The sequence below is a fragment of the Patella vulgata genome, chromosome 1, assembly GCF_932274485.2.
Source record: "Patella vulgata chromosome 1, xgPatVulg1.2, whole genome shotgun sequence".
Taxonomy (NCBI): domain Eukaryota; kingdom Metazoa; phylum Mollusca; class Gastropoda; family Patellidae; genus Patella; species Patella vulgata.
The window spans coordinates 35118404-35131675 of NC_065879.2; the positions used below are offsets into that span (position 1 = coordinate 35118404).

At 36.6% G+C, this 13272-nt stretch overlaps 1 protein-coding gene across 2 annotated transcripts in view; it reads right to left on the reverse strand.

The window, feature by feature from the left end:
* The window catches only part of LOC126828465 (monocarboxylate transporter 14), a 28718-nt gene extending 15662 nt beyond the window's left edge, over positions 1–13056 (reverse strand). Inside the window, exons 1-2 of one of the 2 annotated variants that reach the window (XM_050558214.2) lie at positions 12905–13056; positions 4447–4616 (exon numbers count right to left, since the gene is read on the reverse strand). The gene's annotated coding sequence lies outside the window, so the exon portion shown is untranslated. The remainder of the gene's footprint in view (positions 1–4446; positions 4617–12904) is intronic. The other variant, XM_050558205.2, reaches the window with a different exon arrangement.
* Between the last annotated feature and the right edge of the window lie 216 nt (positions 13057–13272).

Sequence of the window (13272 nt, forward strand, 5' to 3'; positions counted from 1 at the left end):
TTGTTCTTCCATAAGTATGTGTTATAGTTTAGTATTCAAAAGGAGCACCAAAGTGAAACAAGGCCTAACTCCAGAAAAGATAGGTTGTCAGGCTCAGACAACGAAACATATGCCAACAGCAGCTAAGTCGTCCGTCGGTCGACAAGGGTTGCTGCATATTTATTCTTTTGTAATTAATTGGGGGCATTTACAATACAATTCCATATTGATCAGATTATAATTTTTGTCGTTTGAGGGTTCAAAAGGTTCTACAAACTGAAACAAGGGCCTTAACTATGGAAGTAATTTGCAGAAAATTTTGAAATTTGATATAAATTTCATACAGATTGGATGATAGCTTTTGTCATTCGAACGTTCACAAGGTTCACAAATAAAAACAAGGATCATAACTATAGAAATAATTGGCGGAAATTGCTGAAATTCAATAGACCTCCGTTTCACAAATTTAAATGATGAATATAAATTTCATACATATCTGATGATAACTTTCATCAATCGAGCATTAACAAGGTTGAACAAAGTGAAACAAGGGCTATAATTCGAGAAATAATTGTTTTAAATTGCTGAAATTCAATAGACTTTGTGGTTTCACTAACCTAAATGAAGCATATAAATTTCATACAGATCATCTGATAACTTTTGGCATTAGAGTTATCACAAGGTTCAACAAAGTGAAACAAGGGCCATAACTCTAGGGGTAATTAACAGAAATTGCCGTTATTGGATAGGCTTCTTCGATTCACTAATTCAAATCATGCACATAAATTTCACAAAGATCGGGTGATAATATTTGGCGTAAGAGCGTTCACAAGGTTCAACAAGTGAAACAAGGGCCATGCCTCTAGACGTAATAAACGGAAATTGCTGAAATTCAATAGGGTTCTTCTTTTTACTAATTTAAATGACGCATATAAATTTCATACAGATCGGCAGATAATTATAGATGTTAGAGCGTTCCGGGGTGCAACAAAGTGACACATGGGCCACGACCCTAGAAGTAATAAACGGAAATTGCTGAAATTAATAATTCATATAGCGTTTGGGGGCCAAAAGAAATATCTTTAAAGAGCCAATCCCGATAATATTTTAGAGAATAAAACTGCCTAATTTTGTGTTAAAATCCTCTACCCTAGGCCCGAGGAACTAACTCAATATATGTGATACGTTTTCAAACAACTTAAACCCGTCAGTCTTCATCTGGAAATGGAGACCGGTGTCCCAAGCTGTATTATGCGGTGTCTTGATAAAACTAGACTTTTATTTTATAAAAATAATGTGTAGGTGAAATTTACCTTTCGTTATCAAGTACAGCACATCGGTCATTCATTGTATAGACCTCTAAAGGAAAGGGAATTAATTATCAGGTCACCCAACGAAAAACCTGACCTGAAATCTTAAAAGGGTTACGTGTCAGGATAAGAAGTTTTGACGTTCACGTCCAAACGACTCAATATTCTGAGCTGAAATCCTCATACAATGTAAATACACGATTCCTCTATATTTTGGGGCTTAAATTTCATACGTACACAGACTTTTATTTCTGAGACTCTGTTCAAATCGGGATAGCCCCTTTAAAGATTGATTATGAAAGAGCTAAATCTTCCTAATGAAGTTCTTTCTTAGGCTTCAATTTAATGTTATATAAATTATTAATTAGGTATTAGCTATCTAGACACTCGGATGGTCATGATTTAATTTTTGACCAAAAACTTGAATAACATATGACAATTTATGTCATCTATTCAAGTGTTCGTAGTTGGCACAGAAAGTTAATTCGCTCTTGCGATTGTATGTGATAAAGAGTAGGGTCGTCTGTCAACCTCAGTTATTCTGGTATCTTGCCATTGCTAATTATAAACACCCCAGCGGGTAAATTAGTAACTGAAATAAAGATATACCCAACTTGATCTAGTACGTATTATATTACTGAAAATCCCTTATCGGATCTGCCTTTGTGAATTAAATTTCAGGGATTACCCATTTATTCAACAAATTGGACAATAATTTACTGACAATTTAATTAACATTGTAAACCCGACAATGATCTAACTTATATACGTGACATCAATGTGACCTGGTTAATTTTTGGTATAACGTGGCTTTATATATAATTGTCCCCACATCACAGGGGCTTGACGACTAATATCTTAAGAACATACCGGGCAATGAAACATAGGCCAAGAACAGTTAAGTCGTCTTTACAAACAACAAAGTTTGTCGCATTGTGAATCCTTAAAGCCCAACTTATGACCCCCACCCACCCACTTTTGCCTCTTCAAATTCGATGTGATTGTGTGCTACTGGAAATGCCGACCGCTTATGTCGCCTGCGAATTACTTTCAAGCGGAAAGTCGGAGGACTTATGATTGTATGCAACTGATCCCGCTGCCACCAAAATAAGGTCAAATGAATTCCATGACGGCCATGTAACCAATACAAAATGGCGATGCTGTCCTTTGAGTTTAGCAATAACTTTCTTAAAATTTAAAGTAGGTTCTGCTATTACATAGTGTCTATCATCCAGAAAAATATTCTACGAATATTAGTCTGGATGCGTTGTCAACACTTGAGAATAATAGGTCATTGGCTAGATTATCCGGTCTTTTACGTTATCATAAACAAAGTCTAAGGGAGATAGCTAGTCCTAAAACAAGATGTTGACGCTCATGAAATTAATTTAAGAATGCCATTTCAGAGAGAGAGAGAGAGAGAGAGAAATTGGGTTTAACGTCCACTCGACACAAACTAGGTCATTTCGGGACTAACATATGGTTTAATTTTATTTCAATAATTCGCTTGCGCGTAGGGGTCTTTAGCAGTGGGAGGAAACCGGAGGACCAGAAAACCCACGAGGTTGGACAGGCAACCCTACTCCTTGTCACGTACAACCGGGGAATCGAAACCCCGCCAGTTGACTCAATGACAGACCGTAAGATACAGCGCGCGCGTGCTAACCATTTGGCCATCCACCCCCCCCCCCCCATGCCATTTCAGAAAATCCATTTGATAGTATTGCCAGTTCAATATCCAACACTCTTAATCTTTTTTATAGTAAAATTTCTCTCTTCATGGGCCATATAATCTATGTTTTTTTTTAAAAATTAATCCCAGTTCGTCGTCACGATTCATGTTTGTTTATACATGGGCAACGGAACTTTTCTTCAAATATTGACAACGGTCCCAGACCCTCCGTACGTTGAAGACTATTAGGTTCTGGATGATCGACATTAGCTATTACATGGTATAAGCCTTTCTTTGAATACAAATACACTCTTGGGGTGTAGACAATGACATGAGTAGACCCCCATCAAAAGAACTAAATACACCGAATGCCTAAACATTCCCTAAAGACAAGTTGCATTCAATAGCAAAACCGCTTATGTCGCCGCAACTAGTTGCAAACTGCAACCTGCGTGTCTTTTACAGTAGACCTATAGCTTATGTCGCCTTTTCATGCATCTCCTCACACTGATCCGCAGTGAATATTCGCTTGGCCGCTACAATCACTGATAAGGATGACATCGATGCGACTTAATGACTACAAAATATTAACTTTTTTCTTTCGACAAATTAAATTCTGAAACATTTTTTTTTAGTATTAGAAAAATAAATAAAGGTGTTTGAAGTATATCTTGACAAAAAATATTCCATAATTAGCGTAAATAAGTACAGAAAATAGTACGCGGAGGCGTAAAGTGGGTAAAACGATATAATTCTGCCCGTACCAGTTCATATTACTACGTTCGATGTAAACAACGCACGTGTGACCATCAATTTGACGTTTTTTTCTGTTTTCTGTTTCAGAAGTACATTTTTTACCGTCTAATCTGATTGACCTGCTCGTGTTTGTTTTAAAACAACAAAAACAAGCCACAGAAGTAATCTTTTTTGGCGTTATCGATGCCATCTTGCTTTGTTGGTAAACATTGTGATGTGACGTCACCCTTAGAACTACAGCGGTTTGACCTTTTAAAGGTCAGTCATCTTGGACAGAGATAAAAGACGGATGTCGCATTAGGTCTGTAAAACAGATTGGCATCTCCTAGCTATATTCAGTTGCACCATGCCAATCGCACACAGCCGCACCGCACCGCATCGCAAGGGCGAAATGCCTTCCACCCCCTCCCTTAAGTAAACGAGGGTCGTAACTCTACAAATAATTGATTGTGGAAATTTAAGAGGCTTCTTGGCTTCCTTGGTTCACTGCTTTGGTTCAAAATCGTTACTATACAAAAACTACATAGATTTTGCCAGTGAACGAATTTAGAAAAAAAAAACAAGCCAACAGTGAGGCTGATGTCCCCCGCCGAAATCTCAAAATAAATAGATGACAGATATTAATTAACTGAACATTAATCTTTTTGAAAAGTATCGAGCAATCAAACTGATTATATCTATAATTAGTCTACGCCGAAGATATCATAGTAAGTCATAGTTTTGAAGTACCTGATAGTGAAATTCTACACTAAGTTTCATCACTCTCCATACGTTAGAATAAAAGTTATCTTGTCTCGAAGCATCGACCAATGAAATTGCTTAGCTCTGCTTTTTTAGAGGAAAATGTTACCATTGAACTCATTCAAGACATTCATCTGATGACCATGTAAACATTCCACCTTAATTAAATGAAATAAAATGAAATTAAATGAAATGGAGTTTAACGTCCTACTGTTCTGCAAAGAAAAACCTCAATAAAGAGTAGATTTGTTATGTTCCTTCCATCCTAGTGGTTTCCTTCCACTGCTAAAGACCCCTACGCGCAAGCGAATTGTTAAAATAAAATTGAACCATATTGTCCAGAAATAATCTAGTTTGTCTTGAGTGGACGTTACCCTCCACCCCCTCCCGCCCGCCGCCTATATCTCTCTGTTATGTTGCAACGTCTTGACCAATCAAATTGCTTATCGATACTCAGTCTTAGCAGCAAATTCTTATCATCGAACTTAGTCAAGGCATTGCTGTAATAAAACTATACACCAAGTTTCACCACTCTCACTTAATTAGAACCAAAGTTATCGTGTCCAAAAGTATTAACCAATCAAATTGCCTATCTCTGCTTAGCCTAAGCAGCTTATCTCTGCTTAGCCTAAGCAGAAAATGCCCATCTTCGAACTCCATCAAGGCATTCGCCTAATAAACACCTACACCAAGTTTGAACATTCTAGACTTGGAACATAACAACTCGGCTTTTAATTGAAAGAGCGTGAGAAATGGGGTTTAACGTCCACTCGACACAAACTAGGTCATTTTGAGACTAAATTTATGGTTCAGTTTTAGTTCAATAATTCGCTTGCGCGTAGGGGTCTTTAGCAGTGGGAGGAAACCGGAGAACCCGGAGAAAACCCACGAGGTTGGCAGGCGACCCCACTCATTGTCACGTACAACCCGGGAATCGAAACAACGGCAGTTGACTCAATGACAAACCTTATAATATATGGAAGGGGATCGACGCCACATTAAAAGACATGTAAACACGAGTAGAAGTTACTATGTCAGCATATGAAAGTGTTGTTTTGATGATTTTTCCATGTTCGATTTTACAAAATAGAAAAGTATTGTCCACTAACGAAAAAACACATGTACAAATGCGCCTTGTAACGTTTGTATTTTCTACATCTGATCTTTCAACTGTTGTAATTTCTACTAGTGCATAATCGACATATGTAACTTCGACATCGGTATTTTCTTCCAATGTAATTTCTCCACATGTCACATCCATCAAGGCGTGGTTCCGATTTTAGCCGAAGCTTGCGTCATAAAAACAAAACCTCCCTTCAAGTAGTCTCGGTCATCCAGACAATATGGCTCCTCCGCGATAGCTCCCTCGACTAACGGGCTTGGATGACCGAGGCTACCCTTCGAGGAAAGTCATTCCTACTACCAGAAAGTTGCATGGGGAGCATCAATAATTTTTAACGGAAGTTAACACTAACATATTGTTTTATGCTAAATTTTAATACAACTTTTAATAGTTTGCTTTCTTTGTTATTTTTATGTGTCTTGAATTCACCATTTCTGGTGTTCATGTCGTTAACATAATTTTGAATGCATAGTTATAGTTTCGAATATAGAACCGCCCCTGTCGGCCCTGTCGTCTGCTCCACATTGGTGACATCGTTCAATCGTAGCCATGGACAATAATAATCAGGTATATTTATGTTTGAATATCTTCCACAAAAAACTTGTTCTTAGAGCACATAAGCGTACAAATATACTACATAAGTGACACAGGTCTTTCTTCTTTTTTTGGTTGTCAGATGATAGCACTATCTACACTACAGTTCTACACTCGTTCAGTCGTTGAGTCGTTATAGTTTCACGCGTAGACGCCGTAGATACCACATGGTCAATGAAATGGGGTTTAACGTCCTATTTTGATGTATTTTTTGTATTGGCTAATGAAGACTGGCATATACCATGCAGGGTGCAATGAGGGAAATTTTGTCAGGACAGGAATTTGATACCCTTTTTTTTAGACCAATGTAATACATGTTATGTTCAAAACAACCCCCATCTAATAGAAACTCGAAAATATTGTTTGTTTACTATAATCTTATAATAAAGCTAAACTACACTCAATCACATAAAATTTCCCTCATTGCACCCTGCATGGTATATGCCAGTCTTCATTAGCCAATACAAAAAATACATCAAAATAGGACGTTAAACCCCATTTCATTGACCATGTGGTATCTACGGCGTCTACGCGTGAAACTATAACGACTCAACGACTGAACGAGTGTAGAACTGTAGTGTAGATAGTGCTATCATCTGACAACCAAAAAAAGAAGAAAGACCTGTGTCACTTATGTAGTATATTTGTACGCTTATGTGCTCTAAGAACAAGTTTTTTGTGGAAGATATTCAAACATAAATATACCTGATTATTATTGTCCATGGCTACGATTGAACGATGTCACCAATGTGGAGCAGACGACAGGGCCGACAGGGGCGGTTCTATATTCGAAACTATAACTATGCATTCAAAATTATGTTAACGACATGAACACCAGAAATGGTGAATTCAAGACACATAAAAATAACAAAGAAAGCAAACTATTAAAAGTTGTATTAAAATTTAGCATAAAACAATATGTTAGTGTTAACTTCCGTTAAAAATTATTGATGCTCCCCATGCAACTTTCTGGTAGTAGGAATGACTTTCCTCGAAGGGTAGCCTCGGTCATCCAAGCCCGTTAGTCGAGGGAGCTATCGCGGAGGAGCCATATTGTATGGATGACCGAGACTTCTTGAAGGGAGGTTTTGTTTTTATGACGCAAGCTTCGGCTAAAATCGGAACCACGCCTTGATGGATGTGACATGTGGAGAAATTACATTGGAAGAAAATACCGATGTCGAAGTTACATATGTCGATTATGCACTAGTAGAAATTACAACAGTTGAAAGATCAGATGTAGAAAATACAAACGTTACAAGGCGCATTTGTACATGTGTTTTTTCGTTAGTGGACAATACTTTTCTATTTTGTAAAATCGAACATGGAAAAATTATCAAAACAACACTTTCATATGCTGACATAGTAACTACTACTCGTGTTTACATGTCTTTTAATGTGGCGTCGATCCCCTTCCATAATAATACAGCACGTTCTAACCATTCGCCCCCCCCCCCCCGGCTTTTAATTGAGGTAGAATGTTTAAACTTGGTGTAGATGTTCATTAGGTGAATGCCTTAAGTGAGTTTAATGTTAATTTTTCCCGCTAAAGCTAAGCAGAGCTAAGCATTTTAATTGGTCAATGATTTGGGACAAGATAACTTTGATTCTAACTGATGAGAGTGATGAAACTTAGTATTTAGTTTCACTACCAGGTACCTCAAAGCACCTTGTATGCTTAGATTAAGTATAGATAGTCAGTTTGATTGCTCCATACTTTTGAAAAGAATAAATAATCACTTTATTAATATGTGTCATCTATTTACTTTTGCATTTCCACGGGGGACATCAGCCTCACTGCCGGCTTGTTGCTGCTGTTGTAGTCAGTGGTTACACTTAATAATCTTTATCTCGAACTTACAACTGTACTGCCTTAGATGACATTCCTAGAGATAAGCAAACATCCCAGCTGAATGGAATGATATCGGGTGATGAAAACTCGATCAATCAAATTGCTTATTGCTCTGCTTGCCCAGAGCAGAAAATGTCCATTATCGAACTGAGTCAAGGCATTGATGTAATGAAACTATGCACCAAATTTCATCAGTCTGGCTTAATTAGACCCCTACAATCCATACCAAATTATAGCTTTTTTTTAAATTCACCAACTCAACTAACATTTAATTAAATCATAAAAATGATTCATTGAAACATCCATTGAAACATGATTCAAATAAATTAGAAACAAAGTATTGAAACACGGGACGAACGTCCGGAAAAAATTTCGTGTATTTTCTGACGTTATATCCACAATGTCGTATAATATATAGAATGGAATGAATTTATTTTGACAATTTCGAAGTTCAAATACATTGACCCAACAAAATCATTAATCTCTTAAGGGGTTTGTGGTTGGTATCCTAGCTGCGCGATGAAGATGAAGGTTTATCAAGTAGGTCACGTCCTCATTTTGTGATTGTCACGTCCTCATTTGTGATAAGCCATGTCCCCATTTGTTCGTAATAAGGTGTATTCGGCAAATTTATCGAGTCAAAAAAGTCATTGACATAATTACCTTCACCTTCGACTATACAGTGAATGTTGGATGAACCGAATGCCATTGTTAAGGTATTTGCGTACAATCTTATCGTGAACTCTGTAATCGGTCAATCTACCACCCTTTGTTTCATAGTTTAATATAATATCATGGATTAGTCATGACCTTAGCGATTAAGAAGGTATATGGCTTGTATCTACAATGGTTGTATACATCAGTCTTAGTTTTGCTTCAGTCCTACTTTAATTAAATATGAGTATCGAGTTTAAATTCAATATAATTGCTAAAATTCAAATATATTAATTCTGATACATCAATATTTACAAACAATCCCGATAGTTTACATATAGAAAAAACGTATTATTTTATGTGACGACTGTTCTTATTATGTAAATAAGCACACCGTGAACAACGGGATGACTTAGGCGAAAAGGTAGCAGACTTATTGTTTCTTTGCTTATCTAAGACACAACAATATGGTGGTGTGAAATAAATAAAAATCAAGTGAAGCTTTAAATGGTCATAACTAAAGTTATAATTCATGGATTTGAATATTTTTTTTAGCAACATTCCTATGATGAAACGTTAAATGTAGCTTTATGATCATACATATGTTAATTAATAGACCTCTAACATTAGATCTAAAAATTATTAAAATCGATGAAGTCTAACCACAGTCATGACCATTGTATAAATAGAGAGTCTCCTACTCGTTTTTTCTAATATCAAAAAAATATCAACACTCGTCGATAAAGTAAAACAAACTCAGGGTTAAGTTTTTTTTTAGTTTTTTTTTTATCGACGAGTGTTGATATTTTTTGATATTAGAAAAGACGAGTAGGAGATTTTATTTATCACCCAATCCTTTCTTGCATACACAAATAAATAAAGATAGATTTCACTATAGATAAAAGATAGATTTTACTGAACCTGATTACATTACCATTGCAAAGACCTTTATATTGACCCAGAGTTTCCTTCAAGGTCAATTAAATAAAAATAGTTTATTTGTAATAAAAAAAAGAGGAGATATCAGATATCGCAGTAGATTATGAAATTTTTCACACAAGCGATATCTACTGTAGAATGTATTATTGGGTGACAAATTAGAAATACCAATAATATAACTATTACAGGTCCCCAAGCGCTACTCTTCTTGTTTTTCTTCTTCGAATAAAGTCCAAGGCACCGCCAATTCATGGACGATTAACATCATGACTTGAAACTTTGCAGGCATGTTCCTTCGACAATTGTGCATCCAATAACGGATCTCGATTTTTGACGTCACAATGCCAAGATGGCGACAATGACGTCATCCTCGGATCCTGGTCCATTGGTATCGTACTTGTTTACTCAGACGTGCTTAATTATTCAGTACCATCAATCCCCATATTAAACTAGTACATCATATTTTACTTTTAACATATATTCGAACGACCAGACTTGTGCCTTTAAATAAAAGTACGTTTCCTTGTGTACATGTTCTTCAGCTCTTGTCTCTAACCTTTATTTTTGAATGTCGGGACTATAGGCCTAAGTCCGACGCGGGGGTGGGGGTGGATGTCCGAATTATTAGCACGTGCGTGCTGTATCATAAGGCCTTCATTGAGTCAACTGGCTGGCGTGGTTTCGAATCCCCAGTTGTACGTAACAAGAAGTAGGGTGGCCTGTCCAACCTCGTGGATTTTCCCAGGGTCCTCCAGTTTCCTCCCACTGCTAAAGACCCCTACGCGCAAGCGAATTATTGAAATAAAATTAAAAGAATATGTTAGTCCCGAAATGACCTAGTTTGTGTCGAGTGGACTCTCTCTATAAGTCCGACATTACCGAAATATTAAAAGTCAAATTCTAAATATCTCATTTGAACTCATATTGAAAATAATTGATAGTCTCATTACTTAAGGTAAAATATATTTATAAACAAACTTTTAAAATGGAGAAATTTAAAATCAAGACTTTAGATGAAGTGTTTAACTTTTAAATTTTTCATGCATACCCCGGTTAATCATTTTTGCAATATCAGTCCATTTTGTACTTGGCAAATGTAATCGAGGTTTTGAAAACTCTCTAGAGATTCGATACCGGGACGTTCTGGTCGCGTGTTCATTATGCTAACCGCCCGATAAACCGACGCGTTTTCATTTTCATCAATGTTCTAAAACGTATTATCAATCTGTCGTATGTCAGATGTAGGCTACTTTCCGTACTTAGCTTGCATTAGATTGCATAAAATGTGCTATTTACATCTGTGACGTAGGTGTACACGTTTCTCTTTAAGATAAATAGACAGCTGCCAAGGTATTTGTACTTATTTGCTCTCCTTTAGGCTACACACACCACAGATGTCGAAAATTTAAATACCTTTTGCATTTTTATAAATATCATTGTTGGAATGACCCAGGATATTATTTTGGCGCGATGTTAAATACGGGAATACCAAAACGAACATCGTAACCAAAGAATCAATAGTTAAATAATCAATTCAACAGTTTAACTGTTGTTATGGACTTGGCAACATAAAATCGATTCATATAATTTGAATGGCTGTATCAGGTGTTTCAAAAGGGTAAGCATACCATGGCTCGTGAATCGCACAAGTCTATTCTGTTTCTATTTCAGAATTAAATAGGCGCTACTCATCTTTTTCGCGGCGGTGGGAGGGGGCGGGGCGGGGCCGACTATTTTCGAAAAATAGTCTAAGGCAATCAAATACAATCGACATGAAACTTGTCGTGCTTGTTTCTCTTAAAACTGCGCATCATTTGCCAGGCATTGGTTTCTGATATGACGTCACAATTCCAAGATGGCGGTGATGACATCATGCTCGGTTTCTTGTCCATGTTTATAGTACTTGTAATTGAATAAAATTAGTTATGATTAAACAAGAAACTGATGAAAAGAAGGCTATACAATAATGTTCAGTCTCTGATCAAAGCTAAAAATATGAGTGCATTTTATTATTTTTCTCTGTATAACAATATCAACTCAAGCTCAATATGTGATTTTTTCTTTCATTAACTATTTTGCCTTCCTTATATTTTAGTTATATGAAGTAAACCTGTCAAGCTTCTGACCAACAACAGAATTCAAATCTATACTGAGAGAAAAAATGACGTCCCAAATTTCAAAGAAATCATGGGCCAATTCTACATTTTTACAAAATAAAAATCAATAAAAATCAATAGAATTATATAGCCATATCTCCCCTACATCAAAATGCAGTGGGGGGGGGGGTTGGATGGCTGAATGGTTAGCGTGAGCGCGCTGTATCATAAAGTCTGTCATTGAGTCGACTGGCGTGGTTTCGAATCCCCGGTTGTACGTGGCAAGGAGTAGGGTCGCCTGTCCAACCTCGTGGGTTTTCTCCGGGTCCTCCGGTTTCCTCCTACTGCTAAAGACCCCTACGCGCAAGCGATTTATTTAAATAAAATTAAACCATATGTTAGTCCCGAAATGACCTAGTTTGTGTCGAGTGGACGTTAAACCCAATTTCTCTCTCTCTCTCTCTCAAAATGCACTGGACCTAAATCCCAAATAGAATGCTACAAATATCATTGAAATACATTCTCACAGACATAATTATCTATCTACAAATATTGGAATATTTTCCTGTAAATATTCTCATAAATCTGCGAGAAAGACTACAGCATACGTCCATATAGATATTGTAAAATATTTGGCAGCGATGTTAGCTACACCCAACCCCCTCCATGGCACTCCCCAAATTCTATATATAGCAATCTAATAGAAAATGGTATATCCCCCCCAGTCTCTCTAGAAGCAACGTTACATAACAATAATAGTAATAAAAAATACATCTAGGGAATAGAAGGATCTAACAAAAAAAACAACAAAAAAACAAACTATTGATTTTCTATATAGAAAACTGCCATTGTATTTATTATGCTATGGGATTTTCTTGCTGAGGGACACGTACTAGCCGTAATGCAGTTCGGTTAATTAATGGTAATTAGCTCTGAACCGTTCCAAAGTATTGGTGCTGAACTAGAAGACATTTTGTTATTGTAAAAGTATTTTTAACCCATGTCTGTAAAAGCTTTACAGTAGCCGGACTCTAATCCTTAACAGCTGTAACACAAGCAGTAAAATGTCAACAAAAGGAACCGATGCTTCATCACATCAAGCGTCTACGAGAAGAATGGGGTCATTACATACTTGAATGGGCATAATCAGATTTTCTATTTTCAATGAAAGAACTGTAGAAGTCTTACCTTTTTAACTGATAATTATAGATCCATCGTGCATATTTTTTTATATATATATATTGACCATTAACAGCTATATATTCAACGTAGTTGGCTTCCTACAATTACAAGCCACGGTTCTTTAAATAGCTAGTCAATGTTCAACTATAGGCCGCGTGCCATTGTATTGGATTACTATGGTGTGCTAGAATGGAATAAAATGAATATTGTACGTTTGTAATAGTTTAATGTTTGACTGACACGTTTCTCCATACACAAATCGCCGCGCGTTGCTTTCTTGGTTGTTACTCGAAAACTGATTTCGTTGATCACATGGTCAGTTTAAATATTGATTCTGGAGAGAAAACATAGTTACACGCTTTCGATCAGCTGTT